Below are 14,993 nucleotides of genomic sequence, written 5' to 3' on the forward strand. Positions count from 1 at the left end.
TAAACTCACTAGTAGCAAGTCTAACTCTATGCTCAGGAGGAACATTATGAGAATCAAATTTTTGTTGAACAGCAAGCTCCCAATCTAAATATGCCTCTGGATCAACATTACCAGCAAAAGAAGGTAGACTAAATTTAATTTTAGCAAAAGGATCATTATTACCATGATTATTACCTCCCATGCCGCGACGATTGAAGTTGAGGCGGCGACGGCCACCACCGTCAGCATACGCATCTTCATCATGAAAAGCATCCGCATCTTCATCATCAGCACGATAAGGTGGAGGGCGTTGCTCAAGCTATTCAATGCGGGTGACCAGATTGTTCACGTTGGGCGTCAGCTCAGTCATAAGATTGCGTTGTTCAGTCATGAATGTTGTAAGCTCGCCCTTGGACACGCACTCATTGAAGTCCGTCGGAGTTCCTGCCATGGTTAGAAGATAGAAAAAGACAACACCAAAGTATTATCCCTATCAACTAAAAGGAAACAAGTGGTGGTGGTGGTGATGGTGGTGAAAGTGGAATGCAAAATCACAAGCGGCTTACCACCGTCTTGCCTGTATTCTTACCAACGCCAAACAGGAGCAAAACCAAAGTGGCGAAGCAATCTGTTGTGGAGCGTGGGTAACAGTTGCAAGATGAACCTGTGCTGACAGAAGAATATGTGGAGCTATGGGTAGGCACACAATATGACAGCAAGGATTAGCAATTAACGAGTGCAGAGTAACGATTGTTCAATCCGGATCCAAAGTACAAGTCACAGGTGCTGGCTAAGACGTGTCGAGACGTAGCGCAACAAGGTGAAAACAAAGGACGATCGAAAGAACTCACAGAACAAGCAAATAGCCCGGATTTCTCCTTTTTCCTGAATTTTTCCAAAAGGCACTAGTAGGAAACAAATTTTTTTTTTCTTACTATTTTTTTATACTTTTCTCTGAACAAGGATCACAAAAGATGCAACAACAAAAATTGGCACCTACAACTGAGGTGGGATGTGGTCTACAGAAATTCAGCACGTTCTCTGAAAAGCGTGCAAAAACTTTGACAATTTTTTTTCTTTATTTTCCTGAATTTTTTTGGCAATTTTTACGAAACCAAACAGGGCAAAGCCTAGTTTGGGTCGGGTCCAAATGGTGTCAAGAAGCTGCTCAAAAAATTTCAGATTTTTCTGATAAACGAGCGAAAAGTTATGCCTGTTTTACCGAAGGTATCTCAAAGTATGTTTTCCGGGAGGCACAACACGGCAGCAAGAAGTTACACAAGGCGGCTAGCGGGGCAAGTCGAGTAATGTGGTGGCTTCGACTTGTTGTTTGGGAACGGTGGATGGGATAGCGGCGGAAAACAAAAATCACAGCAACGGGCGATTGAACTACGACCACGAACACAATCCTAAACCAGCAACAAGACTCGACCACGGACACAAACTCAACAACACGAATCTGAAACGAAATTGCAAAGGCACAAAGGCGATAGGACAGCGGAAATTGAAATATTTTTGGGCTTTTTGTGGACTCTAGGTAATGAACAAATATGAATCTAAGGCAAACGAGATTATACCTCGCGGTAAACCTGAAATATCTGATACCAATTGATGAGTACAGGCCCGATCTTCCGAGAGGTAGCCGGTAAGTTCGATATGTGGAGATCTCAACATTGGCGATCCGGCTTCAAATCAGACGCAATTCGAACCCTGCAACCGTTACACCACTGCTCCGTTGGTTATCAACCAAGCACAACTTGATTGACCTCGCCAAGAAGGCTTTTCCTGCAAGCGAATCGAAGAGCACAAGCAAGAAGGTAAAACACGCAATCTGATATTGCAAATATGAATGACGCGAATATCAATAGAGGGTTCAAGAACTCGGTTCCAAAGGACTAATCGACACAGTGGAGGAGATCAAGAACGGGGGCCCTGGATCACTGTAAAAGGATTTGTCACCACAGTTACAATGAACGATTCAGTTTCTCGATGGAAAACTAAACTCTAAACAAAACCCAATTGTGTAGCAGCGGCGGCGGCTGTGTTTATAGTCTAAGACTCGACCTAGGGTTGGGGACGGCCAGGGGTTGGGCGCCCACAACTTGGGCTTAAGGCCCGACACGATACATGGCTAAGTTGGCCCAAATAGGTGACGCAGCACCTTGCCGTGGTCACACAGAATGATCCACGGACCTTCTGGAGCTGGGACCAGATCCAAAACGACGGCGTCGTCGTCCCCTTTCCAACGCATCCAAGAACAGCCCGTTTCGACGTCGTATGAGGAAGTTATGACCGAAACAGTGACGACGTGTCTGCTGAATCCGAGGGTGACGTGGCAGCTGAGTTGGGAACGAATTGCAACTTGGGGAAGACCATGGCGTCAGTGTGTCCAGCGTGGCGATGTCCTCATCACTGCCCACGGTGAGCGTCCCCCGCGCTAAGAAGGTGCGCAGCGGGCGGGTGACATGGTGGAGTCGGCCACGGAAGATGCATGCTCACGGTGAAAGAAGGCCACAACGGGGAGGAATGGGGAATCGGTATTTTTTTTATTATGGAGAAGCCGAGAGCAAGCTTCGTATTGGGATCCACAGGCCCACGAAAGACCCATACAGAGCATCGGACGCCCTGAGGAGAGCATACTGTTGGTAAGAAGGCAGGATGCCATTTTTCAGTATTCCTTGTACCGTGAGAGCATATGATCTATAAATAACATATTTGTAGTAGAGAAACCTAAAAAAAGTGCACACATGTACTAGTCTACTTCACAAGAGGACTACGTTTGGTAGTTTCATGGTGGCATGTATAATAATAATAACACAAAATGAAAGTGGAACACCCAAAATGCCAAAAGGAGGCAGCGTCCGTGTATTCGAATTGAGGCAATCCTTTCAACAACAACAAAACCTTTAAGTCCCAAACAAATTGGGGTAAGCTAAAGTTGAAACCCAGCAGAAGCAATCAAGGTTCAGGCACGTGAATAGCTGCTTTCCAAGCACTCCTATCTAAGGCTAAGTCTTTGGGTATATTCTATCCTTTCAAATCTTCTTTTATTGTCTCTACCCAAGCCAACTTCGGTCTTCCTCTGCCTCTCTTCATGTTACTATCCTGACTTAGGATTCCACTACGCATCGGTGCCTTTAGAGGTCTCCGTTGGACATGTCCAAACCATCTCAACCGGTGTTGGACAAGCTTTTCTTCAATTGGTGCTACCTCTAATCTATCACGTATATCATCGTTCCGAACTCGATCACTTCTTGTATGACCGCAAATCCAACGCAACATACGTATTTCCGCGACACTTATCTGTTGAACATGTCGTCTTTTCGTAGGCCAACATTCTGCACCATATAACATAACAGGTCTAATCGTCGTCGTGTAAAACTTGGCTTTTAGCTTCTATGGTACCCTTTTGTCACATAGGACACCAGATGCTTGGCGCCACTTCATCCACCCTGCTTCTATGGCTAACATCTTCATCAATATCCCCGTCTCTCTGTAGCATTGATCCTAAATATCGAAAGGTATCATTCCTAGGCACTACTTGATCTTCCAAACTAATATCTTCCTTCTCCCGAGTAGTAGTGCCGAAGTCACATCTCATATACTCAATTTTAGTTCTACTGAGTCTAAAACATTTGGACTCTAAAATCTCACACCATAACTCCAGTTTTTGATTCACTCATGTCCGGCTTTCATCAACTAGCACTACATCGTCCGCGAAAAGCATACACCAAGAGATGTCCCCTTGTATGTCCCTTGTGACCTCATCCATCACTAAGACAAACAGATAAGGGCTCAAAGCTGACTCTTGATGTAGTCTTATCCTAATCGGAAAGTCATCCGTGTCTCCATCACTTGTTCGAACAGTAATCACAACATTGTTGTACATGTCCTTAATGAGCCCGACGTACTTCGTTGGGACTTTATGTTTGTCCAAAGCCCACCACATAATATTCCTTAGTATTTTATCATAATTGGTTCATAAAGGCCCGTGTTATTGCTCTCAAACGATGCTCGATAACTCTCTCCCATAGCTTCATAGTATGGCTCATCAACTTAATTCCCCGGTAATTAGCACAACTTTAAATATCTCCTTTATTCTTATAGATCAGTACCAATATACTTCTCCTCCACTCATCAAACATCTTGTTCGATCGAAAAATATGGTTGAACAGCTTGGTTAGCCATACTATAGCTATGTCCCCGAAACATCTCCACACCTCGATTAACCTACCATCCGGTCCCATCACCTTACCTCCTTTAATAATGAGGCAGTCTTTTATTTAAATAAAATTAAACCGCTGAAAAGGTCCAATGGTATTATTATACATCACATTTGGATATAGGCATGAACTTCGAAAAGCCCACAACCTTGTGAACCACCAAATACATTGAGGCTCTACCACCCATTATTAACTTCTGCTTTTAGTCCTCTCCAAGATACACTTGCAGATTCATTGTGCGTTAGACAATAATAAAGAAAAAGAAGCCTGCGGGGGATCCTCCTGTGCATGCCTAGCCTGCAGGAAAACATTTGGGAAAACGCAAGTCAGTCAAAGACAACGCAATTTTAAACATTTACTTAGTTTGTAACAAAACAATAAACAACACTAAACCCGATAGCGTGCATAACTGCATGTGTGTATGATGGCAACATAAAGTTAGCTTTAATGCAAATGCCGAGAGAGCTCCAACTTTACAAGTAGTCAAATAGGATGACAAGCAAAATCAAAATAAAGCAGTTTAGTAGGAGAGGACAAAATTATTGCTTCATGCTATGTCCCGAAACATAAAATCAACATAGAAAATAGGAGATGTCGATATGACAACCAAATTATCAAGATAGCAAGGCATTAACCTCTCATAAACAATTTGGTTCACAAACACTACATATACAAGATACGGCGACAATCAGGTAGAAAACAAAATATAAGATAGTGCTTGCAATAACAGAACTAATGTAAACCTACAACATCCATAGGAAGAAGGAAGTCAGAAGTTGTGAGCATACCATAGATATAGACTAAAACAATCTGGTGCTGACGATTACCATCGACTTCACTCAGGAGTAATTTGATTGTAAGTATAGACAATGTTTGACTCGGTTGGTGGATAATGGATCTTCAAAAACATTCCTTTAAGTTGATCATGGGAAGTCATCTCCTCCAAAACTTTATCTTCTGAAATCAACTTAGAACAGTGCTCCATTTCAGCTTTAGATAGCATGTTCCTAACATTATTGAACTCGTCTTCTGTAGAGAAGACCAACTTGGATAAGTGATGCTTTTCTGCTTGTCTGTCATATTTGTCACCTTCACCTGTTCCATAAGTTATCAAATTATATGTATATACAAATTTCTTCTGACCTATCCTAAATGCTCTGCTGATGGCTTGCCTTCCAACAGCTGGGTTCCAAACAACATCTAGAAGCACAACTCTTGAAGCACCTGTCAAGCTAATCCCTTCACAGCATGCTCTTGTAGATGCAAGTAACACCCTGGATTCATTATTTGGATTATTGAAGGCTTCAATGGAAGCCTGGCGATATCTTGGAAGGATCTTTCCATCCATTTGAAGAATTTCTTTCCCTTCTCTCCATTTAAAGAACTTGCGAAGATGCTCTTTTATCAACTCTAGAGGCTGGATATATTGGCTAAAAATCAAAACCTTCTCTCTTAATGCTTCACACAAACGAACAACTTCCATTACAAATCTTGTTTTTACCCCTTCATAGGGATTTGATCTCAATTTTCCAAGCATAGGTTTATCAATAAGTGAAGCTTCCTCCTCAGACATGTTAATGGCGGTTACAAGGGAAGGGTGTGTAGAAGCTAAAGAAATGACATATTCATGTTCAAAGTTGTTACCAGAACCAATGTTTTCCACCTTTCTAATGATACTCTTTTGAAGGGGAAGAGGCTTCAGAATAATCACACTCTCTCTGAGCCCTGGAAGAGTTCGAAGAATATTACCATTATGTATATGAACAAATGGTTTCAATATTGATCTTACTTTCTCTGCATTATCATCAGTTACGTTGCTAGTTAGTGAAGCCCAAACTCCTTTTTCATATTTATCAGAAAACTTATCCTTTTGCTTCTTTGAGACATAGTGCCTTCGACCCACTCTTCCTTTCGTCAAAAACATTTCACCAAACCTAGGCCTTACCAGACAAAGAATGTTGTAAAGCTCAAGAAAATTGTTCTGAAAAGGAGTTCCAGATAAAATTATACGCTTCTCAGTTTTCACATTTCCTAGAGTTTTCCACATGACACTACGCTCATTCCTAGGTGTGTGTCCTTCATCAAGAACAAGTAAGCCAGGGTTATCAAGAAGAATGCTTCTTACTTTGTTTTCTTCTGTGCAGCCAGGTTTTTCAGATGTCAGTTTTGTGTACAGGCCATAACTTATTCCAAGAATACCATGGCCTTTGTTCCATGAAAGCAGTTTCACTAGTCTTGTCAACTTTTCCGTCCTGTGTTCTTTCTTTATTAACTTGCATATGTCCCGGTCCTCTTTTCCAGTGTAATCAGTTGTGTTCATTATATGAAAAGGAACATCAACATTCCATTTCTTAAACTCCTCATCCCAAGCAAAGAGCATCCCACGTGGTGCAATAATCACTGGCCGGCAGTCTGGAAATACTTTCATGTATGTCTGGATAAATACAATAGCTAATCGTGTCTTTCCTGTTCCTGGAGCATGACAGATCACACATCCACCAACAACATCAGGTTTTGCTCCATGCTTTAGCTCATCAAGCCTAATATCACCAACTAAATTTGTCCACATAAATTCAAATGCTTCACGCTGATGCTCATACATAGTACTGATGACCCCTGGAATAAGATTCCACACCGTTCCATATTGATGAAGATCTTGAGATTGTTCAATGTCACTGCCTGCTTGTTCATAAAGATCATGAAACACCAATGTATCCTTCACACCTTTGGCATTTGGCCATGCAGATTTCTCGGCAAAGCCTGAGACCTGGAAGAAAAGATGAGTTAAATGACCAGATTTAGAAGCTTGTACTATAGAAAGGATGCCATGACTTGTGGCCATAAGAAAGCTTACCAATGATGGAAACATGAATTTGATCTCCAGGTTTACTAAGGAACAGTATTTGCATCTGATCCCTATTTGATCATCAATAATAAACTCATGCTTCCCACGAGAACAGGGTGTTACTGGGGCAAGAGAAAAATCTAGCTGATTGCCTTCTTCTTGACCCTACAATACAACATAAGCTAATAAGTTCAATTTGGCCACTCTCGCTAGATATAAGTGGCAAATCAAAGTATCTGCAATGTACAAACTCTTGCATTCAAGAAAATAAACATTAAAATCGAGTAGCATATCATGGATGCATGACCTTGAAGCGCTATCTAACTTTTACATGAAAACAGTAGGGGATGTATAGTTTCTAAAAGATGAAACTATTCATGCCGATTGCCGAATAAAGAGTAGAAATCTACCAGTGGTATCAGGTATGCAAAATACTACGCATGTTTGAGTCAATGTAATGATGCCAAGTTAGGAAATTCCATTCCCAAAGAGAACAAGGAATTGAGTCATTAATGTTGGGTAAGAAGGGAATTCAGCAAATGAAACACACTGATGATGAAACTTTTAACAAAGAACAAACATCTCTGCTTCCTTTTTGTTTGTTTTTTAAAGTTTTTTTTTTGAAAACTTTGGCAGGAGCTCTGCCTTTCAATTAAGATAGAGGAGGAAAAAAGTTTATGTACAAGCAGGTAGAGGAAATAATACACGCCCCCGTGGGCACAACAGAAGGGTGGAAGCCCACTCAGAAAAGGAAACCCCTCCTAGCCAAACGCTCTCTTCCTCTGTTCAATGTCGTCTTTGATCCTCGCAGCTACCTGCCACAAGGATTACTAGGCCATTGAACCTCTTTTGATCAGCCGGAGGCGCTTTGCTAGCTGCCTTCTCCCACCAAGGCATAATCTGTAGTGGGTCTTCCTGTTGCTGGCCCAATATACCGTCAAAGTGCTCCCAAGTGAGAACATGGTTCCAAACCGCCTTTGCGAAAGGGCAGCATATACACAAGTGAAGACTGGTCTCCAAGGGTCCATTGCATAGAACACAGTGTTCCTGGTGCGGCCATCCTCTTTTTTGCAAATTATCCGCCGTTAGGATTTTTCCATGAATTAGGATCCAGGTGAACACCTTGCATTTGTTTTCCATCTGTGCTTTCCAAATGTGGTCCCTTGGGAATTTTGCGAAGGAGCCTCTGAATTGGATCCGGTAAGCTGAGCGGGTGGAATAATTACCATCTGGAGTCCATTTCCAAGTGATGGAATCCTCGACGCCTTGGGCCAAGTGCACATCTTGGATCCTGATCCAAAGAGAGACGAACTCCTCTATGTGGGTTGCAGTGGTAATGAGTCTTCTCAAGGAGCGTATCCAATTGTTGTTGCGAAGCTCGTGTTGCACTGTTCTGTTTTTCCTGGAAACCAGTTGGAAGAGGTTTGGGGCCAGGTATCTGGGAGCCTCTCCATCAAGCCAATTATTATGCCAGAAGCGAGCCTTTGCGCCATCACCTAGGGAGACTGGTTGAGGAGTTGAACAAGAGACGATCGATGTCATTACAAGGAAGATCCATTCCAGCCCAAGGTTTGGAATCTTCAGTCCAATCCTGCCACAGCCAACGAAGTCGAAGGGCACGACCAAACCTTTCAAGGTCGGGCACGCCAAGCCCACCAAGATCCTTTGGACGGGTGACTGTTGGCCAATTAACCAGCAGGCAGTGTCCTCCATTTGCATTTTCCTCTCCCTTCCATAGGAACAATCTCCTGATTTTGTCGATTTTCTTTTTTGCCCATGCCGCCAGGGGAAAGACAGTTAGATGATAGGTTGGCATGGCAGAGAGGACTGAAGAGACGAGCGTGAGGCGTCCTGCTAGCCATCTCCCCTTCCATCCAGGCAGTCATTGTCCAATGCGTTCAATCAGTGGCTGAACATGGATTTTCTGGAGCGATCTGACATGTAGTTGTAACCTCAAATATTTGCAAGGGAAGGTGCCTCTAGTACCTGTGAATGGGGACAGCACCCAATCAAGGTCTGTTTCCTCACATCTGATCAGATGAATGGAGCTTTTGTGCAGGTTTATGTGAAGGCCCGAGAAATTTCCGAACGCCTCTAGGATTGCTTGGATCGCCTCAACGTCCTCTTTTATTGGGTTAATGAAGATTGCCGCGTCATCTGCATACATGGAGGTTCTCCATTTGGCTGCTACCGGAGGCAAGGGAGTTAAGATTCCTTGGTGGGTCGCCATGTCAAGCAGGAGTTGAAGGGGGTCCATGGCCAAGATAAAAAACATGGGGGAGAGGGGGTCACCCTGGTGGACGCCTCTCGCATGGTTGAAGGTGGGACCCCTTTGTCCATTGAGCAATGCGCAGGAGGAGGCCACGCGGAACAGGATGGAAATCCATTCACGCCAACTGCGCCCCAAACCCCAAAGCCTGAAGGACTTCCAGAAGATAGCTCCAATTAACAGTGTCAAATGCTTTGTGGATGTCAAGCTTCATGAATAGGGCCGGCAGATGTAGCTTATGCATTCTCCGTACTGCTCCCTGGACATAGAGGAAGTTGTCATGGATGCTTCTTTTTTTAATGAACGCACTTTGACAGTTGGAGACAAGGGAGTTCAAATGTGGGGCAAGTCTGTTGGCCAATAATTTGGAGAAGATTTTGGCGATGCTATGAATAAGGCTGATGGGCCTGAAATCAGTGATCCTTAAGGACTCCGCTTTTTTTGGTAGGAGGACGATGTTTGCCGAATTCAGGATTTCCATGCCCACAGTCCATAATAAAGTTCTCTTGACCTTCAAGGCTACCTGAATCGCCCCTTAAAGTTACAGTTATAAACTATTGTCTAATAAGTAATAACTCCTTTAAGTGAACTAGATTTCTTGACCAGCAAAAAGCATTTCTAATGTTTACTAAGTTACTCTGTTCTGACAAATGATGTTTCCTGCATGTTAGCTGCAAACTATCTGACATAGACATGCTCTGAGAAACAATTCAGCCAGATCAAACTGAAGAAAATGCAGAGAGAATGCTTTCCACGCCCTAATAGTTTTTTGTGTACATTTCTAGGTTCGAGCTTCAATAGTGTTCCTGAAGAAGGATTTCTGATTCCTTTGATTTCTTTATGGACATGACAGCGGTGTGAGGTCCTTGACAAACACCAAACATATATGCATTATGAGAAAACAAGGCTATATTTTATAGGTTGAGTGTCACATGCACATATTGTTCACAGAAGTGTTGCACTATCAAAGAGAGTTCAAATGGTTTATTTCTTCTCTTGTTAGTTATGTTAGTGATAGATGTAGATGATTGAGGCAAGTCAGTTTATAAGGGTTTATTTCAGGGTGCTGTACTCTTGGGCCTTGGGAAAGAATCTGAAATCTTGGGCTCCAGGAAAGTGTCAGTTCTTTTTGTGGTTACTTACTCATAATAGCCTAATAGGTAATGGACCGCCGATCAGCTTGCACGATGAGTCTTCTGCTCCCTGCCTGCTGCGCTCTTTGTGATCAAGCTGAGATGATCAACCACCTGCTCACCTTGTGTGTTTTTGCATGAGAATTCTGGTTTAGCCTGCTGCAGCCTGCAGGTCCTCCACAGCCAGATGATGTTTCCTTTGATGAATGATGGGCAAGGGGAGAAACAAGGGTTGATGGTGAGGACTCAAAAGGTCCTTCGAAAGTGAGGACCAAAATGGGCTTAATTCTGTCATCACCCTTGGAGCATGGGCAATTTGGAAACATCAAAGACGATATGTGTTTGATGGTGCATCTCCTAAAATGGCTGGAGTTCTTCTGCTCGCTAGAGAGGAGTTGCATGATTGGGGTTTGACCAGAGCAAGGGGCATCTCCTACATCTTTGCCCCTGTGCCAGACGGTGAATAGTGGGAGTTTTTTTTTTGTTTGATCGAGATTGTTTCTCTATTTTTCCTAGGATGTGCTTGTAATCAAATCAAACTTTTTGCGTTTGTGGCCAGTGACAATCGTTTTGCTGAGAATAGCATGATAGTGCATCTCCAGTTGGACATTGTTAATTTTATCATAGTTCTAGTTGTAGAGTCAGTGTTCAAATAAATAAGCCACACATTTAAATCTGCATGTGTTTTGATCGATAAAAAGAAAATGAAAACCAGTACCACACATCTGCAAATATTTAAATGTACCTCATCATCATAATAAGTGCCGATATTCTCAGACTCTAAAGCAAAGTCAAAGTCAGCCCATAACATATCCAATCCAACATCTTGTTCTGGCCTGTCAGCTGCTACTAGATGTTCATCTCCAAATGAAAATACCAACGGATGCATTTCTTTGAAAATAAAATGGAGCTGAGGATTCTGATCAAATGGAAAAGATTCTAAACTTTTATCGCCACTCATTTTATCTACCAAAAGCTTCAGAAGAGACTGCCGCTTTAGCATGATTGCACTGCTGGATTTCTTGCCCGATTTGGACGATGTATGCTTCTTTTTCCTATCAACTTTATGACTCCTATCACGTTTGAAGCCATACTTTCTGATCTGGTCAGAACCTGATGAGTTCGAATCTGAGTTCAAATCCTGCTCATACAAAGGATTTGTCTTCATCCCAAGCTTATGCTTTTTCCTCCTCTCAAGCTCCCAAGTAAATCGTGATTGCTTTTGTTGCTCAGTAAATGTGTCATTGCCAACAGCCACAGGGTTCCAGCAGCTTTCTTTCTTAAAGGAGATTGGCTGTAACATATCAACATTTGCATCTTCATCTTCATCCTCATCCTCCACCCACTCAATATCATATCTTGAGGTATTTTTTTTCTCAAACATCTCATATCTTGAGGTATTGTTTTTCTGGAAAACATCATATCTTGAGGTATTTTTTCTCTCAAACATATCATATCTTGAGGTATTTTTTCTCTCGAACATATCATACCTTGAGGTAGGAACAGTAATATTGATCATGTCATCATCTGATGTGTAAATCCCGTTATTGAGTTTTCTCCTTTCAGCCTCTTCTTCCTCTTCCTCTTCCTCCTTCTCTTCGTCATCTTTATCATAAGTGTCACTACTGTCGTCGTCATTGTTGTCATCCTCATCTTCATCAAGTTCCACCTCTGTATCATCATCACCCTCTTTCGGCTCATCAGATAATGCCTCAAAATATGTATTGTATGATAGTCTATCTTGATTTATCCCCCACGAGGATCGAGTCCTCCATGCAACACAAGATGGAATAGTTGGTAACTTCGATTGAAATGACGCCTTCCTGGAGGGGGCACTACTCATATTTTCAAGCACCTTGATTTCCTCATCAGAGCCCAGAATTTCTGAGTGCAAGCCCCCTTGATCAGAACCTGGAGCTGCTTCACTCTTTGGTTCCACGTCCTCCTTATCTGCTTCCTTTCCCACACCCAACTCTTCCTCCTGACCCCCCTCGCCCCCCTCCTCCTCACACCCCCCTCCACCCAAAACAACTTTCTGGTTCACCAACTCTTGTATTTCCATCTTAGCATGATTTTGCATTGGTTCAGATTTGCCACCTTCATCAGCATCATTCACAAAATCACTATCGTGAGCATCATCCATAAAATCACTATTGTCAGCATCATCACCGGACTTGCCACCTTCATCAGCATCATTCACAAAATCACTATCGTGAGCATCATCCATAAAATCACTATTGTCAGCATCATCATCAAACTCCATCTCATCCTCTGCCTCCCAATCCACTCCATCTGCATCAAAGTTTCTGCCATTACTGTAAGCACGGATCACATCTCCAACAAGCTGCTCCTCCAACATCTCATCATCGTAGTCATCTTCAAAGGGTGCCATCTCCTCAGCAGCCACATCAGCAGTCGATGCCAGGCCACTGTTCCCTCTTGTGTCCTCATCACCAGCACCTTCCACTGGCCCAGCATCACCTGAGACCAAGTCATCATTCAAATTCACAGCACTGTTCTCCTGGTCTCCGCCATGCTCCTCGATATGATCCTCACCTTTAGCTATCCGACGATCCCCGTTAACCAGATCAGCAGCGCCAATGGCGACCCCGGCGCGAGGCTCCGCGTTCCTGTCATCAGAAGCGTCATCGCCTCGCCCGCCGTTGTCATCACTTTCACTGACACATGGCGCCTTCGCACGTTCCCTCCGAGCGGGGGCCTCCACCTCTGTTTCCGCCCCCGACTCGTTGCCTTTGCGCTTGCGCGCGCGGCCCGCGCGAGTTCGCTCCGAGGCTCGTCCCGAGTGCGCGCGCCGCTTATCTCTCGACGTTCGACCTCGAGGCCCCAGCGCGCCGCTTATCTCTCGACGTCGCCCTGGAGGCCGCAGCGGCCTTGCTCCCCCGGCCACGGGACGCCTCCGCGGCATCTGGGGTCGCTCCTCTCTTCCTCCTCTTCGTCGTCGGCGCCTCCTCCGCCACGGCCGCCGCCTGCATCGCCCGCCTCTTCGATCGTGTCCGCATCGCCACCGCTCCCGCCGGCACCATCATCGGCGGCGGAGGCGGAGGAACCTCCGTGGAGCCCCCGCGCCTGCCTGCAGCGCCACCCACCGTCTTCCTGGCCCCGCCACCACCGCCGCAGTCTTCGTCTTCGTCGTCGCCGAGGTCGATGACAACGACGGGCGCCCTATCGCGGCGGCGCGCGCGGGAGGAGGACGGCGCCGCTTCCACCGCCGCTTGGGATACGCCGCGGCGGCCGCGAGCGCGCGGCGCGGCGCGATCCATGCGTGGGGTGGGGGCGGCAGATTCTGCTGCTGCAACGGCGCGGACGCGCACGGAGGAATTGAAGGGGGTAGTTGACAGTACGGTGGGCTGGGAGGTTTATGGCCCTCTGGAGGGACCATGACGGGTGGGCCCTGTAGGGGTTTGGGGAGGAGCGCTCCGTGGAGCGGGCGCGGGGCCGGGAGGGTCGGAGGGATGGGGCCATGGAGAGGCGGACGACAAGGAGAGAGAAAAGCCCTGGAAATGGCGGGCGGGGGCGGGAGCGGGTGCGGGGGGCGAGCCCCGAGGCGGCCGGATCGGGTGCGGCCGTGCTTTCCCCTGGGCCGCAGTGTGGCTGAATGGTGTTCCGAGGAGGCGAGCATGGTTGCCGACTTGCCGTGGCATCAATCATGCCGGGATGCTGCTATCCCTGCAGTGGCAGTGCTTTTCCCTTTTCCGCCGCTGCGAACCCCTGCAGTGGCAGTGGATTCTGAAGAATTTGATAGCCACACTTTATTCGATTCTCAGCTGATTTTGGAAGTAGTCAATGGAAGCATGAATGGCCTACTTATTCTGGCGCGTCATTAGTGGAGGAATTGCCGTTCGATTGGAATATTCAGTTTCAAGGTTGTTGTCAAAATAACAGAAGTTACAAGTTTTCACTGTACCGAACGTGCATTAAGTTTAATCAATTAGTGTCAAAAGTAACGATTTCATGTTATTATAGGCTTACTACAAACGTGTGTGTGCCAATTGTGATCGCCTGGCGGATCTGCAAGAGCATATGAAAAGTGTAGAACAGAGGGAAGGTTGCGTGCATGCACCATATATTAGCTGAACATATAGACCAAAGCCCCGTGACTCGTACCTACTCCCAGTTTTAAAAAATACTTTCTCTGTTCCTTAATATAAGCCATATAGATTTTTAAAAAAAATTCCAAAATATAGATACATATCAGCTCCCACACCAATTAGTTTAGAAACATTCCCACCATACATAGCACATGCCACAACCAAACCTTTAGATTTAGAAAGCAATCTGATTGGGAGAGAGAAGATGACCTGATTTTCCTTTTTTTCCTCGGTCTCACATCTTTCCCAAGGCCGTGTGTTAATATTAGGTGCTAAAAACTATATGGCTTATATTAAGGAACGGAAGGAGTACTATCTTTGTTCCTTTTTATAAGACACACATATCAAGATTTAAAATTTTAAAACTTTGACCAATAATACAGCTAACAATTCATAACCATTATAATATAACTTGATACAATTAGATTTCTAAGT

At 44.6% G+C, this 14,993-nt stretch overlaps 1 pseudogene; it reads right to left on the reverse strand.

The window, feature by feature from the left end:
- Positions 1-2,807: 2,807 nt before the first annotated feature.
- On the reverse strand, positions 2,808-14,254 carry LOC136516843 (SNF2 domain-containing protein CLASSY 4-like; annotated as a pseudogene).
- Between the last annotated feature and the right edge of the window lie 739 nt (positions 14,255-14,993).

The sequence above is a fragment of the Miscanthus floridulus genome, chromosome 17 (genome assembly GCF_019320115.1).
Source record: "Miscanthus floridulus cultivar M001 chromosome 17, ASM1932011v1, whole genome shotgun sequence".
Classification (NCBI taxonomy): Eukaryota; Viridiplantae; Streptophyta; class Magnoliopsida; order Poales; family Poaceae; genus Miscanthus; species Miscanthus floridulus.